This window comes from Arachis ipaensis, chromosome B5 (genome assembly GCF_059453495.1).
Source record: "Arachis ipaensis isolate K30076 ecotype BB chromosome B5, ASM5945349v1, whole genome shotgun sequence".
Lineage (NCBI taxonomy): Eukaryota > Viridiplantae > Streptophyta > Magnoliopsida > Fabales > Fabaceae > Arachis > Arachis ipaensis.
The window spans coordinates 99910692-99928159 of NC_142440.1; the positions used below are offsets into that span (position 1 = coordinate 99910692).

The following is a 17468-nucleotide window of genomic DNA, read 5'->3' on the forward strand; positions in this document are numbered from 1 at the left end:
TGAAGCAGACCCTGAACCTGAAAGGACTCTGAAGAGGAAACTGAGAGAAGCTAAAATACAACAATCCAGAAACAACCTTACAGGAATTTTCGAAAAGGAAGAGGAGATGGCAGCCGAAAATAACAATAATGCAAGGAGAATGCTTGGTGATTATACTACACCTACTTCCAAGTTTGATGGAAGAAGCATCTCAATCCCCACCATTGGAGCAAACAATTTTGAGCTGAAACCTCAATTAGTTGCTCTAATGCAACAGAACTGCAAATTCCATGGACTTCCATCAGAAGATCCCTACCAGTTTTTAATTGAGTTCTTGCAGATCTGTGAGACTGTTAAGACTAATGGAGTAGATCCTGAAGTCTACAGGCTCATGCTTTTCCCTTTTGTTGTAAGAGACAGAGCTAGAACATGGTTGGACTCACAACCTAAAGATAGCCTGAACTCTTGGGATAAACTGGTCACGGCCTTCTTGGCTAAGTTCTTTCCCCCTCAAAAGCTGAGCAAGCTTAGAGTGGATGTTCAAACCTTCAAGCAAAAAGATGGTGAATCTCTCTATGAAGCTTGGGAAAGATACAAGCAGATGAGCAAAAGGTGTCCTCCTGACATGCTTTCAGAATGGACCATTCTGGATATATTCTATTATGGTTTGTCTGAGTTCTCCAAGACGTCACTGGACCATTCTGCAGGTGGATCCATTCACCTAAAGAAAATGCCTACAAAAGCTCAAGAACTCATTGACATGGTTGCTAATAACCAGTTCATGTACACTTCTGAGAGGAATCCTGTAAGTAATGGGACGCCTCAGAAGAAGGGAGTTCTTGAAATTGATGCTCTGAATGCCATATTGGCTCAGAACAAACTATTGACTCAGCAAGTCAATATGATTTCTCAGAGTCTGAATGGAATGCAAGCTGCATCCAACAGTACTCAAGAGGCATCTTCTGAAGAAGAAGCTTATGATCCTGAGAACCCTGCAATAGCAGAGGTAAATTATATGGGTGAACCTTATGGAAACACCTATAACCCCACATGGAGAAATCACCCAAATTTCTCATGGAAGGATCAACAAAAGCCTTAACAAGGCTTTACTAATGGTGGAAGAAACAGTTTTAACAATAGTAAACCTTTTCCATCATCCACTCAGCAACAGACAGAGAATTCTGAGCAGAATCCATCTAGCTTAGCAAATTTAGTCTCTGATTTATCTAAGGCCACTCTAAGTTTCATGAATGAAACAAGGTCCTCCATAAGAAATTTGGAGGCACAAGTGGGCCAGCTAAGTAAGAAAATCACTGAAACACCTCCTAGTACTCTCCCAAGCAATACAGAAGAGAATCCAAAGAGAGAGTGCAAGGCCATTGATATAACAATCATGGCCGAACCTACAGGGGAGGAAAAGGACGTGAATCCCAGTAAGGAAGACCTCCTGGGACGTCCAGTGATCAACAAGGAGTTTCCCTTTGAGGAACCAAAGGAATCTGAGGCTCATCTAGGGACCATAGAGATTCCAATGAACCTTCTTATGCCCTTCATGAGCTCTGATGAGTATTCTTCTTCTGAAGAGAATGAGGATGTTACTAAAGAGCAAGTTGGCAAGTACCTTGATGCAATCATGAAGCTAAATGCCAAATTATTTGGTAATGAGACTTGGGAAGATGAACTTCCCTTGCTCATCAATGAACTGAGTGATCTGGATCAACTGACATTACCTCAGAAGAAACAGGATCCTGGAAAGTTCCTAATACCTTGTACCATAGGCACCATGACCTTTGAGAAGGCTCTATGCGACCTTGGGTCAGGGATAAACCTCATGCCTCTCTCTGTAATGGATAAACTGGGAATTCTTGAGGTACAGGCTGCCAATTTCTCATTAGAGATGGCAGACAAATCTATGAAGATGGCTTATGGACTAGTAGAGGACGTGCTAGTAAGGGTTGAAGGCCTTTACATCCCTGCTGATTTCATAATCCTAGACACTGGGAAGGATGATGATGAATCCATCATCCTTAGAAGACCCTTCCTAGCCACAGTAAGAGCTGTGATTGATGTAGACAGAGGAGAATTGATCCGTCAACTGAATGAGGACAACCTTGTGTTTAAAACTCAAGAATCTCCTTCTGTAACAATGGAGAGGAAGCATAGAAAGCTTCTCTCAGTACAGAGTCAACTAAAGCCCCCACAGTCAAACTCTAAGTTTGGTGTTGGGAGGCCTCAGCCAAACTCTAAGTTTGGTGTTGGGAGTCTATAAAATTGACCTGATCACCTGTGTGGCTCCATGAGAGCCCACTGTCAAGCTATTGACATTAAAGAAGCGCTTGTTGGGAGGCAACCCAATTTTTATTTATCTAATTTTATTTTTATTGTTCTTTCATGTTTTATTAGGTTCATGATCATGTGGAGTCACAAAATAAATACAAAAATTAAAAACAGAATCAAAAACAGCAGAAGAAAAATCACACCCTGGAGGAAGAACATACTGGCATTTAAACGCCAGTAAGGAGCATCTGGCTGGCGTTCAATGCCAGAACAGAGCATGGATCTGGCGTTGAACGCCAGAAACAAACAACATTCTGGCGTTCAAATGCCAGGAATGCACCCTGAGAAGAGCTGGCGCTGAACGCCAGAAACAAGCATAGAACTGGCGTTCAACGCCAGAAACATGCTGCATCTGGGCGTTGAATGCCCAGAACAAGCATCAATTCAGCGTTTAAATGCCAAAATTGCATGCAAAGGCGTTTTACATGCCTAATTGGTGCAGGAATGCAAATCCTTGACACCTCAGGATCTGTGGACCCCACAGGATCATCTCAGCATTTGTGGACCCCACAGGATTCCCACCTACCTCTACTCATATTCTTCCCTCTTCTCAACACTCACCATTCCCAATAAATACCCTTCCCCAAAACCCTTCACCAATCACCTCAATCTCTCTTCCCTATTACCCCTTCACCACTTACATCCATCCACTCTTCCCCATAAACCCCACCTACCTTCAAAATTCAAAATTACTTTCCCACCCAAAACCCACCCCATATGGCCGAACCTACTCCCTCTCCCCTCACTATATATACACCTTAATCCCTCCTTCATTTTCACACAACACAACCCTATCTTCTTTACCTTGGCCGAATACACCCCCCTTCCCTCTCCTCCATATTTTCTCTTCTTCTTCTTCTTCTTCTTTTCTTTCTTCTCTTGCTCGAGGGTGAGCAATATTCTAAGTTTAGTGTGGTAAAAGCATAAGCTTTTTGTTTTTCCATTACTGTTGATGGCAACTAAGACCGGAGAAACCTCTAGAAAAGGGAAAGGGAAGACAAAAGCTTCCACCTCCGAGTCATAGGAGATGGAAAGATTCATCTCCAAAGCCCATCAAGACCACTTTTATGATGTTGTGGCCAAGAAGAAGGTGATCCCCGAGGTCCCTTTCAAACTCAAGAAAAATGAGTATCCGGATATCCGAAATGAGATCCAAAGAAGAGGTTGGGAAGTCCTAACCAACCCCATTCAACAAGTCGGAATCCTAATGGTTCAAGAGTTCTATGCCAATGCGTAGATCACTAGGAACCATGATCCAAGTAAGAACCCAAACCCAAAGAATTATCTTACCATGGTTCGGGGGAATTACTTAGATTTTAGTCCGAAAAATGTAAGGCTGGCGTTTAACTTGCCAATGATGGAAAAGAACGCACGCCCCTACACAAGAAGAGTCAACTTTGATCAAAGGTTGGACCAAGTCCTCATGGACATATGTGTGGAACGAGCTCAATGGAAGATTGACTCAAAAGGCAAACCGGTTCAACTGAGAAGATTGGACCTTAAGCCTGTAGCTAGAGGATGGTTGGAGTTCATTCAACGCTCAATCATTCCCACTAGCAACCGGTCTGAAGTTACTGTAGATCGGGCCATCATGATCCATAGTATCATGACTGGGGAGGAAGTAGAAGTTCATGAGATTATACCTCAAGAACTCTACAAGGTGGCTGACAAGTCCTCCACTTTGGCAAGGTTAGCCTTTCCTCACCTCATTTGCCATCTATGCAATTCGGCTGGGATTGACATAGAGGGAGATATCCTCATTGATGAGGACAATCCCATCACTAAGAAAAGAATGGAGCCAACAAGAGAGCCTATTCATGGATCTCAAGGGACGCATGAAGAAGCTCATCACCAAGAAATCCCTGCGATGCCTCAAGGGATGCACTTTCCTCCACAGAATTTTTGGGAGCAAATCAACACCTCCCTAGGAGAATTAAGTTCCAACATGGGACAACTAAGGGTGGAACATCAAGAGCACTCCATCATCCTCCATGAAATTAGAGAAGATCAAAGAGCAATGACAGAGGAGCAACAAAGACAAGGAAGAGACATAGAAGAGCTCAAGGACATCATTGGTTCCTCAAGGAGAAAACGCCACCATCACTAAGGTGGACTCATTCCTTGTTCTTAAATTTTCTATTTTTTCATTTTTTTTATGTTAAATGTTTATTTATGTTTGTGTCTTATTACATGATCATTAGTATCTAAGTTTCTATGCCTTAAAGTAGTGAATATGAATCCATCACCTCTCTTAAATGAAAAATGTTTTAAAAACAAAAGAACAAGAAGTACATGGTTTCGAATTCATCCTTGAAACTAGTTTAATTATTTTGATGTGGTGACAATACTTTTTGTTTTCTGAATGAATGCTTGAACAGTGCATATGTCTTTTGAATTTGATGTTTAAGAATGTTAAATATGTTTGCTCTTGAAAGAATGATGACAAGGAGACATGTTATTTGATAATCTGAAAAATCATAAAAATGATTCTTGAAGCAAGAAAAAGCAGTGAATACAAAGCTTGCAGAAAAAAAAATGATAGCAAAAAAAAGAAAAAAAAAGAGAAAAAGAACAAGCAAGCAGAAAAAGCCAAAAGCTCTTAAAACCAAAAGGCAAGAGCAAAAAGCCAGTAGCCCTTAAAACCAAAAGGCAAGGGTAAATAAAAAGGATCCAAGGCTTTGAGCATCAGTGGACAGGAGGGCCTAAAGGAATAAAATCCTGGCCTAAGCGGCTAAACTAAGCTGTTCCTAACCATGTGCTTGTGGCGTGAAGGTGTCAAGTGAAAACCTGAGACTGAGCGGTTAAAGTCAAGGTCCAAAGCAAAAGCAGAGTGTGCTTAAGAACCCTGGACACCTCTAATTGGGGACTTTAGCAAAGCTGAGTCACAATCTGAAAAGGTTCACCCAGTTATGTGTCTGTGGCATTTATGTATCCGGTGGTAATACTAGAAAACAAAGTGCTTAGGGCCACGGCCAAGACTCATAAAGTAGCTGTGTTCAATAATCAACATACTGAACTAGGAGAATTAATAACACTATCTGAACTCTGGGTTCCTATAGATGCCAATCATTCTGAACTTCAATGGATAAAGTGAGATGCCAAAACTATTCAAGAGGCAAAAAGCTACAAGTCCCGCTCATCTGATTGGAGCTATGTTTCATTGATAGTTTGGAATTTATAGTATATTCTCTTCTTTTTATCCTATTTGATTTTCAGTTGCTTGGGGACAAGCAACAATTTAAGTTTGGTGTTGTGATGAGCGGATAATTTATACGCTTTTTGGCATTGTTTTTACATAGTTTTCAGTATGATTTAGTTAGTTTTTAGTATATTTTTATTGGTTTTAATTAAAAATCACATTTCCGGAATTTACTATAAGTTTGTGTATTTTTCTGTGATTTCAGGTATTTTCTAGCTGAAATTGAGGGACCTGAGTAAAAATCAGATTCAGAGGTTGAAGAAGGACTGCAGATGCTGTTAGATTCTGACCTCCTTGCACTCAAAGTGAATTTTCTGGAGCTACAGAACTCCAAATGGCGCGATTTCAATTGCGTTGGAAAATTGACATTCAGGGCTTTCCAGCACTATATAATAGTCCATACTTTGTTTGAGTTTAGATGACACAAGCTTGCGTTGAACGCCAGTTCCATGTTGTAGTCTGGCGTTCAGCGCCAGAAACAAGTTGCAAAGTGGAGTTCAATGCCAGAAACATGTTACAAACTGGCGTTCAACTCCAAGAATGATCTCTCCACGTGTAAACTTCAAGCTCAGCCCAAGCATACACCAAGTGGGCCCCGAAAGTGGATTTCGGCATCATTTACTCATTTTTCTGTAAACCCTAGTAACTAGTTTAGTATAAATAGGACTTTATGCTATCTTTGTAAGGGATCTTTGATTAGTTTTATGCTATCTTAGACTTTCATGGGGGCTGGCCATTCGGCCATGCCTGAACCTTCATCACTTATGTATTTTCAACGGTAGAGTTTCTACACACCATAGATTAAGGTGTAGAGCTCTGCTGTTCCTCATGAATTAATACAAAGTACTACTGTTTTTCTATTCAATTCAACTTATTCCGCTTCTAAGATATTCATTCGCACTTCAACATGAATGTGATAATCGTGACACTCATCATCATTCCCTATGAATGTGTGCCTGACAACCACTTTCGTTCTACCTTCGATTGAATGAGTATCTCTTGGATTTCTTAATCAGAATCTTCGTGGTATAAGTTAGAACCCATGGATGGCCATTCTTGAGATCCGGAAAGTCTAAACCTTTTCTGTGGTATTCTGAGTAGGATCCGGGAAGGGATGGCTGTGACGAGCCTCAAACTCGCGAGTGCTGGGCGTAGTGACAGACGCAAAAGGATGGTGAATCCTATTCCAGTATGATCGAGAACCTCCAGATGATTAGCCATGCAGTGACAGCGCATCGGACCGTTTTCACAGAGAGGATGGGAAGTAGCCATTGACAACGGTGATGCCCTACACAAAGCTTGCCATGGAAAGGAGTATGAAGGATTGGATGAAGACAGTAGGAAAGCAGAGGTTCAGAGGGACGGAAGCATCTCTATACGCTTATCTGAAATTCTCACCAATGAATTACATAAGTACCACTATCCTATTTTATATTTTATTTATTTTCATCCACTATAATTTCTTAAAACAATTTAATCCGCCTGACTGAGATTTACGAGATGACCATAGCTTGCTTCATACCAATAATTTCCGTGGGATTCGACCATTACTCACGTAAGGTATTACTTGGACGACCCAGTGCACTTGCTGGTTAGTTGCACGAAGTTGTGAAGTTATGTTTGGACCATGGTATTGTGCACACGCTTTTGGAGCCATTGCCAGGGAATCAATTTCGAACAACAATTTCACATTTAGATCACAATTTCGCACACCACGGGTATGTCGGGTGCTTCCTCCTTTCCTCCGATATGATATACTTCTTTGAGATATCTTTTGCGGGATGATTTGGAGATTCCTCCTCCTGCAAATCCTCCGTGTATTATATGAACATGTCTTTCTGGCATACGAGGTGATCGCTCGGTTCGTCCGACCTCCTCGTCTCTCCTCCTTTTTCTTTGCTCATCGTCTGGGGTGGCCAAATACCGATCTAGTTTTCCTTCTCTCGCTTTCTTTTCTATGACATTTTTTAGATCGAAGCATTCGTTGGTGGAATGTCCACGGACACGATGGTATTCACAATACTCGTTTCGATTTCCTCCTCGTCTTTTGCCTTTGAGTGGTCGGGCTGGGGGTATTTTTTCTGTATGGCAGACATCCTTGTACACATCCACGAGAGACACCCGAATGGGGGTGTAATTATGATATTTTTTAATTTTTTTCCCTTGTCGATCTTCCTTCTTTTTGGACTCTTTATCTTTGTCTCGGTAGGGGAATCCGGACTTTGAGGTTTCTCCTAGCCGAGAGTTTTCTTCCATGTTGATGTATTTCTCCGCTCGCTCTTGCACTTCATCCAGAGATGTGGGGTATTTCTTTGATATAGATTGGCTAAAAGGTCCCTCTTGTAGGCCATTGATGAGGCCCATGATGGCGGCCTCTGTTGGCAAGCTTTGTATGTCTAGGCATGTTTTGTTGAATCATTCCATGTAGTTGCGGAGACTTTCCCGATCTCCTTGCTTGATTCTTAGTAGACTGGGGGCATGCTTAGCCTTGTCTTTTTGGATGGAGAATCTGGCCAGGAATTTTTTGGCTACGTCATCAAAGCTTGAGATGGACTTCGGAGGTAGGTTGTCGAACCATCTGATTGCTGTCTTCGTGAGAGTTGTTGTAAAAGCTTTTTGAAGCGAACCGCATCCGAGGCGTTAGTGAGGTACATCCTACTTCTGAAGTTGCTGAGGTGATGGTTGGGATCTGTAGTGCCATCGTACAAAGTCATATCCGAAAGTTTTAAGTCCTTAGGAATTTTGGTCTTCATGATTTCCCTAGTGAATGGATCTTGATCTTTCCGTGAGTTGTCCTCAGGGGTGGCCCGAGTAGCTTTTGCTTTGAGATCGGCTTTGAGTTTTAGAAGTTTATCTTCTAATTCTCGACGTCGCCTTACCTCTCTTTGTAGATCCTTTCCGACTTCTCGTTGGTGCTGGGTTTCTTTTTTCAAGTTGCTTTAAACAATCTTGAAGTGCTTCTATCACTCCCGGATTTGATGAGTTTTTGTCCCCGTTAGACTCCGGGGTATCCTTTAGTGTATTGCCCGCATTTTTGTGCGGAGTTCTATCCTCTAGATCTGAATTGTGGTCGTTGTCATGATCGTCCGCCATGGTGATGGGATGACTTCCAAGTTCCCCGGCAACGGCGCCAATGTTCCGAGGGTTACCTGAAACTGTAGGTCGATCTCGGACGATATCTTTTGTACGGGTCGGAGATGACGTATCCGGCTGATGGGTGGCAGCCGGAGCTGTCATGTCCGACTTGTTGGACTGGCTGCACTACTGATCCTTGATCACCGGAAGGTGGGGGGTACCTGCAAGAGACTCCGATGCTTACGTTAGCATGGGTATTAAACAGGTTTTTTAGTAGAATTAGAGTATGAGTTATTCCTGGGTGCTCCAGTGTATTTATAATGGTGTAGAGTGACCTTTTTAGATAAGATAAGTTAGTTATCTTATCTTATCTTATCTTTGAGTTGAGGTCAGCTTATTTTCAAGGGAACCGCCCTTATCTCTATAGGCTTGGACTGCCTTTGGATTTGGGTCGTGTTCCCCTATTTGGGCCCCTTATTGGGCTTTCCTATCAATTTGACCGACCTCTTTTAGAAGAGGTCGGATAACCTAACCTGAGGAGGTCGGTCGCTTTATTACTGAACATCCCGAATCGGATAGCTCGACCCAGGGTGTGAACAATTACTATTACTATAGATGGTGTGAAATTTTCTGACTGCATATGTGATTTAGGTGCGTGTGTTAGTATAATGCCATTATCTGTATATGATGCTTTGAGGCTCCCTCCCTTAAAAAGGTCGGCAGCACATTTTATTTTGGCAGATAAAAGCATTATCTCTGTGGTTGGAATTGCTGAGGACGTGCTGGTGAGCATTGATGACATGTCATCATGTCATGTTTTTCTATGCCTTTTTCCTTTGTTTTCAATAGGTTTTATGCACTTTTTTGAGCCATAAGCAAGCCAAGTGGGTAGATTTTCATGCTTCCTTTGATTTAATCAACCATGTATGAATTCATGCTATTTCATGAGGTTTTATGCTAAAATTGTCACATATTATGAAAGAATGAATATCTCATGATTTTGAGCATAGCTTTGATGTGTTTGGTTGATTAATGATAGGTGAAGAAGGCTTGGAGAAAGGGTGAAGCAAGAAGGAATGGCTAGGAGTAAAGAGAGGACAATGGAATAAGTTGAACCAGGAAGCAAAATCTTTTGGGTGAAAAGTTAGCCTAAAAGTTAGACCCCTAACTTGGAGGCTAACGTTGGCACATGAAATTCACCCCTGGGCACCAAAAGTTTGCGCCAACGTTAGCCCCCTAACTTTGAGGCTAATGTTGGCATGAAGAGAACCTCCCTGGGCACCAAAAGTTTGCGCCAACGTTAGCCCCCTAACTTGGTGGCTAACGTTGGCACATGAAATTCACAAGGGGAGGAGCAAAAGTTTGCGCCAACGTTAGCCCCCTAACTTTGAGGCTAACGTTGGCGCCACACAACAGCTTGAAGGGGTATACTTCCAACAAGAATAACTTGAGCTACAGAGCTCCAAATGAGGTGATTCAAGAAGCATTGGAAAGTAGGAATCAAGAGCTTTCCAAGCATATATGGCACTGCATGGTGGACACTAAAATTGAGGGAGAAAAATGCCCCGCAATGTGCATAAACGAACATGGTGGCAACATGCAGTGAGGCCAACTGACCTCTGCACCTTCAATGGAGTATAACTCGAGCTCTAGAGCTCCAAATAATGTGCTCCCAACGGCATTGGAAAGTAGACATCCAGGGCTTTCCAACAATGTATAATAGTATGGGTGGACAATACGTTTGAGGCTCCAGAACCGGCGTTTTCGCCAACGTTTGAGGCAAACGTTACCTCAAACGCTGCACACCAAAGCCAGCGACCATGCCCTCTTCAAATGATCATAACTTGAGTTGTGGATGTCCAATTGAAGTGATTCTAAGTGGGTTAGAAAGCTGACATTCAGAGCTTTCCAACCATATATGATAGTCTATATTGGGCATAAAATTGGCAACATGACAAGAGGACAAAGTTGGCGCCATAAATGTGCATAAGGGAGGCCAACGTTAGGGTCAAAGTTAGACCCCTAACGTTGGCACCAACGTTCATACCAGCAAGTTTTGTGGGCTGCTATGAAAAGTTGGAGCCAAAGTTAGACCCCTAACTTTAGCTCCAACTTTTGGTCCAACTTTTGCAAACTCAACCCGGTTCAATTCGGTTCCTCTTCAAACTCCAAGAGCAATCAACCAAGGCCTTTATCAACCCAATTCCATCAAGAGCAAGGGCCCAAATGATCATCACTCAAAGGCACAAGAAATAGATAAAATAGGAATTTCATTTAATTGTAATTTGTTTTTAATTTCATTTTCATTTCCATTTTGTAAAGCCTATATAAGGCATCATTTTCATATTTGTGTGGAGGCTGGCTCCACAAGGGAGCACTAGAATTTGAGAGCTCTCTCTTTAATTTTCTTTGTTTTGAATCTTGGGTGGAGAATTGAAGGTGTTCTGTTTCATTCTCCCTCTGAGATTTCTCTTTGTTTTTCTTGCTGCTTTTAATTCACTGCACTTCAAAATTTCAATTCTGTTTTGATTCCCAGCATCCAATTTCCTTTATTCTTCCTGCAATTTAAATTTCCAGTTGCGTGATCTATTGCTCTTTTTAATTTCCAACACCCCAGCCCCTTTACTTTTCATGCAATTTACTTTTCTTGCAATTTAAGTTTCAGCTATTTTACTTTCTTGTTCTTTAACTTACTTGCAATTTTACTTTCTACATCTTTAAGATTCATTGCAATTTACTTTCTGTTGGCTACATTTCACACAATTCACTGAATGTCAACTTGACTAAACTAATCACCCACTAAAATTGCTTGATCCATCAATCCCTGTGGGATCGACCTCACTCCCGTGAGTTTTATTACTTGATGCGACCCGGTGCACTTGCCGGTTAGATTCGTGTGTTTTAGGAGAAATTTATTTTTCACCAAAATACTCATCAAGTTTTTGGCGCCGTTGCCGGGGATTGATTTAGATCAACAATGATTAAGTGGGTGAGAAGTCTAGATTAAGCATTTTCTTTATTTTTGTTTCCTGTTTCAAAGTGAAACCAAGGTGTTTGAGTTTTTGCCTCACTAAGAAATTCTCATCTCTGATATGAGTAATTTCAATTTTCCTTGGTTGTGTGTTTTACAAAATTCAAATGGAGTTCAACTCATCTTATGGTCAAACAAATTTTATGGGATATCACCCACCATCACCAATCTCTAATGGTGGTTGGGAATATCACCAACAAATTACAAATCCTGAGCACTCCAATTCATGGAGATTGGCTTCAGAAACACAAGATGAGCAAGAGAATCATATGGGATACCAACCACCACCACAAAATGATTCATATCATTATCCTCATGGAAGATGGAAGCATCGCCAAAGAATGGAAAAGCATCCACCCTCACGTCCCAGTTTCTCATTTGAAAGTTCTTCATCACTTGATTATGCCTCAACACAAAGTTTCCTCCAAAATCCATACCAGTCATCCCATCGATCACACAACTCATTCCACACCCCTCAACACAACTTCACCACAACACATTCACTTCACCAAAATTACTCTCGACCTTCATCTCTTGAATTAAAAGATGAGGAATACCTTGAAGGCATTGAATTAACAGATGAGGAATACCGTGAAGGCATTGAAATACAGAGAAAACTAGTGGAATTTTACACAAAATCCCCATCTTGGGAAGAAACCATCCTCGAGCAGATAAATGGGTCCTTAGAGCAAACAAGGGGAAACTTAGAACCATCAACCAGTGAGGATGAAGACAAATGTGTGGGTGAGAAAGTGGAAGAGCAAGATAAGGAGGCCACTGCATCAAATGAACTTTCAATGAAGAATGAGGTGGTTGAACCTGAAACTGCACTTGAGATGACAAGAGAACATGAAAACTCAACTCTCACAAACCTCCCTGGACCAAAATGCCTCAACATCTGAATCCATGATTGAAAGGTATGACGAGGAGATGAAGAAATGTTGGGAAGATCGACAAACCTCCCCCATGATAGAGCGATTGAAACAAATGTTGGGTGTAAAAGAGGAAGTGGAGGAGCAAGAAAGTGAAGAAGTAATTCCAAACTCAAGTGAGGCAAAGAAGTACATGAAGGAAGAATTCACAGAACCACCATTGCAAGAGACTCTTGATGAAGACAAAACTCCAACAATCACACAACCACCAAAACATGGATTCAAAGAAGTGAAGGCAACTAACAAAAGCACCAATCCTGTCCCTAATCCAGTAAGCAAGATCAATCAAGCCATTTGCAAAAGGAAGCTTGCTGAGGAAAAGCCAAGGCAAGGGATAGTAGCTGAAACTTCTCCTCCTTTGAAGTCATTTCTCTTAACAAATTGGAAGAAGAGGAAGAAAGTAAAGAACAGGTAGACAGTAGGTACATTTCTTTTCCTTGTTTTGTTTAAATTTCAATAAATTGGCATATGGTTACATTCTAAGTTTGGTGTTGCCCTGCAACAAACTGTTTTCCATCTTCATGGATGATTGCATCAATTTTACATGAAAGTGACACACCAAGATTCTAAGTTTGGTGTGCCACCTATTTTTCTATGCAAATCAATCCAGCAACATCACTTGTCTGCATAATCATATTGCCTTTTACAGTGTTATTTTTCTTCTTAGTTGGATAATTTTTGTTTTCCCTTTGTTTCATTTATTTACTTGTTTTTAATGCTTTCCTTCATTAACTGTTTTTGTTAATACATCACCAAGACATCCTTATTCATAACAGACTCTTCATTTGGTGATTGTATTTAACATATAACAGTTTCTTTTGTTTAGTTTTAGTTCAAATAAATTGACATAGGATTGCATTCTAAGTTTGGTGTTGCTATGCAACACAGTTTGCTTCAAATCTTTACTGGATACTTGCATTGATTCCAAGTGAAAGTGTCACATTAAGTTTGGTGTGCCACTTATTCTTTATGCAAAGTATTATGCTCACCTTCTTAAGCTTGCAATCACAATGTCTCTGTCTCTTGTGCCTTGATTATTATCTTTAATTTTGCTTGCTTGAAACACATGTACTACTAACATTTCTTGTGTAAGACATTCATGATCCATCTTAGCCCCATAGCCACGGTTCCAATAGTTGCTTGAGGATGAGCAAGCATTCTGAGTTTGGTATGGAAGGAGGAGAATGGGAGGAAAATGACAACAATAGAGAAGATGAACTACAAGGTTGTAAAGTTCTTTTTCCTCTCATTTGTTTCAAGCACTATAAACTGCATGATTGTCTTTACCTTCTCTGTATGCATGTGTGTATGAAAAGGCATAGTTGATTTTTAATTTGCAACATGGTGCTGTGTCATTATGAATACCAACTTGAGTTTTGTGAATTCAAAAGCAACAAAGTATCATGATCATAAACAAACAAGGCATTAAAGAAGATTTTAGCATGTGCATAAAAGTATTGGTAAGCTAGTATGTTTGATTGTTGCTTAATTGCATTAGATTTTATTTAATTGAAGTTTTCATCTAGGACATTTTGTGAAATCTTTTGAAAATCATGAAAACCTTGAAGAAGCAAATGCAAAAATAAAGCAAGAAAAGAAAAAGGGAAAGAGTGAGAAAGCTGAAGGCTCTGAGTACCAATGGCAATTTATTTGCTAAGTACTTGTGGTGTTTATGTATCAAGCCAAATGCTTGAAAACAAAACACTTAGAAGTCAAGGCTAGGCTCAAAGTGCAAAAGCACTCCCTCAAAGCTCAAGGCTCTGAGCATCAATGATTAGAGAGTTAAGAAAAGAAAAGAAAAAATGAGCTTAATGAAGTCCTCTAATCAAATGCTTGTGGTGCTTATGTATCAAGTGGTAATACTTGAAAACAAAGCATTTAGAAGTCGTAGCTTTGTTATCAACTCATGGGGCAAAGCACCCAAAAGGAGAAGCTAAATAAAAAAATTCAAAAGCTTGTTTCAAGGAAGAAATATAAAAGAAAGATTTCATAAATTGAGCTAGATGGAAGCATCAATCATTTACATTTCTTTTGTGATTATAGCATGCTTAGAAAACTAGCTTACCATGAACATTGAGTTGCTATTCTTCTTACCTTGGATTGTCAATCTTTATTGCATGATTCTTTTCTTGCTTGGGGACAAGCAAGGTTTAAGTTTGGTGTTGTGATGACATGTCATCATGTCATGTTTTTCTATGCCTTTTTCCTTTGTTTTCAATAGGTTTTATGCACTTTTTTGAGCCATAAGCAAGCCAAGTGGGTAGATTTTCATGCTTCCTTTGATTTAATCAACCATGTATAAATTCATGCTATTTCATGAGGTTTTATGCTAAAATTGACACATATTATGAAAGAATGAATATCTCATGATTTTGAGCATAGCTTTGATGTGTTTGGTTGATTAATGATAGGTGAAGAAGGCTTGGAGAAAGGGTGAAGCAAGAAGGAATGGCTAGGAGTAAAGAGAGGACAATGGAATAAGTTGAACCAGGAAGCAAAATCTTTTGGGTGAAAAGTTAGCCTAAAAGTTAGACCCCTAACTTGGAGGCTAACGTTGGCACATGAAATTCACCCCTGGGCACCAAAAGTCTGCGCCAACGTTAGCCCCCTAACTTTGAGGCTAACGTTGGCATGAAGAGAACCTCCCTGGGCACCAAAAGTTTGCGCCAACGTTAGCCCCCTAACTTGGTGGCTAACGTTGGCACATGAAATTCACAAGGGGAGGAGCAAAAGTTTGCGCCAACGTTAGCCCCCTAACTTTGAGGCTAACGTTGGCGCCACACAACAGCTTGAAGGGGTATACTTCCAACAAGAATAACTTGAGCTACAGAGCTCCAAATGAGGTGATTCAAGAAGCATTGGAAAGTAGGAATCAAGAGCTTTCCAAGCATATATGGCACTGCATGGTGGACACTAAAATTGAGGGAGAAAAATGCCCCGCAATGTGCATAAACGAACATGGTGGCAACATGCAGTGAGGCCAACTGACCTCTGCACCTTCAATGGAGTATAACTCGAGCTCTAGAGCTCCAAATAATGTGCTCCCAACGGCATTGGAAAGTAGACATCCAGGGCTTTCCAACAATGTATAATAGTATGGGTGGACAATACGTTTGAGCCTCCAGAACTGGCGTTTTCGCCAACGTTTGAGGCAAACGTTACCTCAAACGCTGCACACCAAAGCCAGCGACCATGCCCTCTTCAAATGATCATAACTTGAGTTGTGGATGTCCAATTGAAGTGATTCCAAGTGGGTTAGAAAGCTGACATTCAGAGCTTTCCAACCATATATGATAGTCTATATTGGGCATAAAAATGGCAACATGACAAGAGGACAAAGTTGGCGCCATAAATGTGCATAAGGGAGGCCAACATTAGGGTCAAAGATAGACCCCTAACGTTGGCACCAACGTTCATACCAGCAAGTTTTGTGGGCTGCTATGAAAAGTTGGAGCCAAAGTTAAACCCCTAACTTTAGCTCCAACTTTTGGTCCAACTTTTGCAAACTCAACCCGGTTCAATTCGGTTCCTCTTCAAACTCCAAGAGCAATCAACCAAGGCCTTTATCAACCCAATTCCATCAAGAGCAAGGGCCCAAATGATCATCACTCAAAGGCACAAGAAATAGATAAAATAGGAATTTCATTTAATTGTAATTTGTTTTTAATTTCATTTTCATTTCCATTTTGTAAAGCCTATATAAGGCATCATTTTCATATTTGTGTGGAGGCTGGCTCCACGAGGGAGCACTAGAATTTGAGAGCTCTCTCTTTAATTTTCTTTGTTTTGAATCTTGGGTGGAGAATTGAAGGTGTTCTGTTTCATTCTCCCTCTGAGATTTCTCTTTGTTTTTCTTGCTGCTTTTAATTCACTGCACTTCAAAATTTCAATTCTGTTTTGATTCCCAGCATCCAATTTTCTTTATTCTTCCTGCAATTTAAATTTCCAGTTGCGTGATCTATTGCTCTTTTTAATTTCCAACACCCCAGCCCCTTTACTTTTCTTGCAATTTACTTTTCTTGCAATTTAAGTTTCAGCTATTTTACTTTCTTGTTCTTTAACTTACTTGCAATTTTACTTTCTGCATCTTTAAGATTCATTGCAATTTACTTTCTGTTGGCTACATTTCACACAATTCACTGAATGTCAGCTTGACTAAACTAATCACCCACTAAAATTGCTTGATCCATCAATCCCTGTGGGATCGACCTCACTCCCGTGAGTTTTATTACTTGATGCGACCCGGTGCACTTGCCGGTTAGATTCGTGTGTTTTGGGAGAAATTTATTTTTCACCAAAATACTCATCAAGCATTAAGGGGCTCACATTTTCTATTGACTTCTATATCTTGGAGATGCCCCCTAATGACTCCGGAAGACCATCATCCATCCTGCTTGGAAGACCCTTTCTGAAGACTTCAAAGTTCAAGTTGGATGCATTCTCAGGAACTTACTCCTTTGAGATAGATGGCAGAGTAGTGAGCTTCAACTTGGATGAAGCCATGAAGCACCCTCCGGAAGATCATTCCATTTTCCAATGCGACATCATTGATGAGACTGTAGCTGTAGTTCACCAGGAGGAAGTAGAAGAGAAGCACATGGAGTAAGAGGAAAGTGTGGGGACACCCCCTGAGCTTACTGAAGATACCTTGCCACCATCACCAGCCCCAGATGATCAAGTGCCTAGCCATGAACAGAAAGTGGAGTTAAAGCCCCTTCCACCCTACCTCAAGTATGCTTACCTTGAGGATCACCAGAAGTTCCCAATTATCATTGCAAGGGAACTCACTTCCCAACAGGAGGAGCAGTTGCTTAGTGTGTTGCGAAGACACAATAAAGCAATTGGGTGGAGCTTGGCAGATATAGTAGGCATCATCCCTCAAGTTTGTGAGCATAGAATATTTTTAGAAGAGGGA

At 40.8% G+C, this 17468-nt stretch overlaps 1 non-coding gene across 1 annotated transcript; it reads right to left on the reverse strand.

The window, feature by feature from the left end:
* Positions 1–502: 502 nt before the first annotated feature.
* On the reverse strand, positions 503–610 carry LOC148565144 (small nucleolar RNA R71). Its single transcript, XR_015885248.1, has one exon. It is a non-coding gene; the product is annotated as a small nucleolar RNA R71 (small nucleolar RNA).
* Positions 611–17468: the final 16858 nt, after the last annotated feature.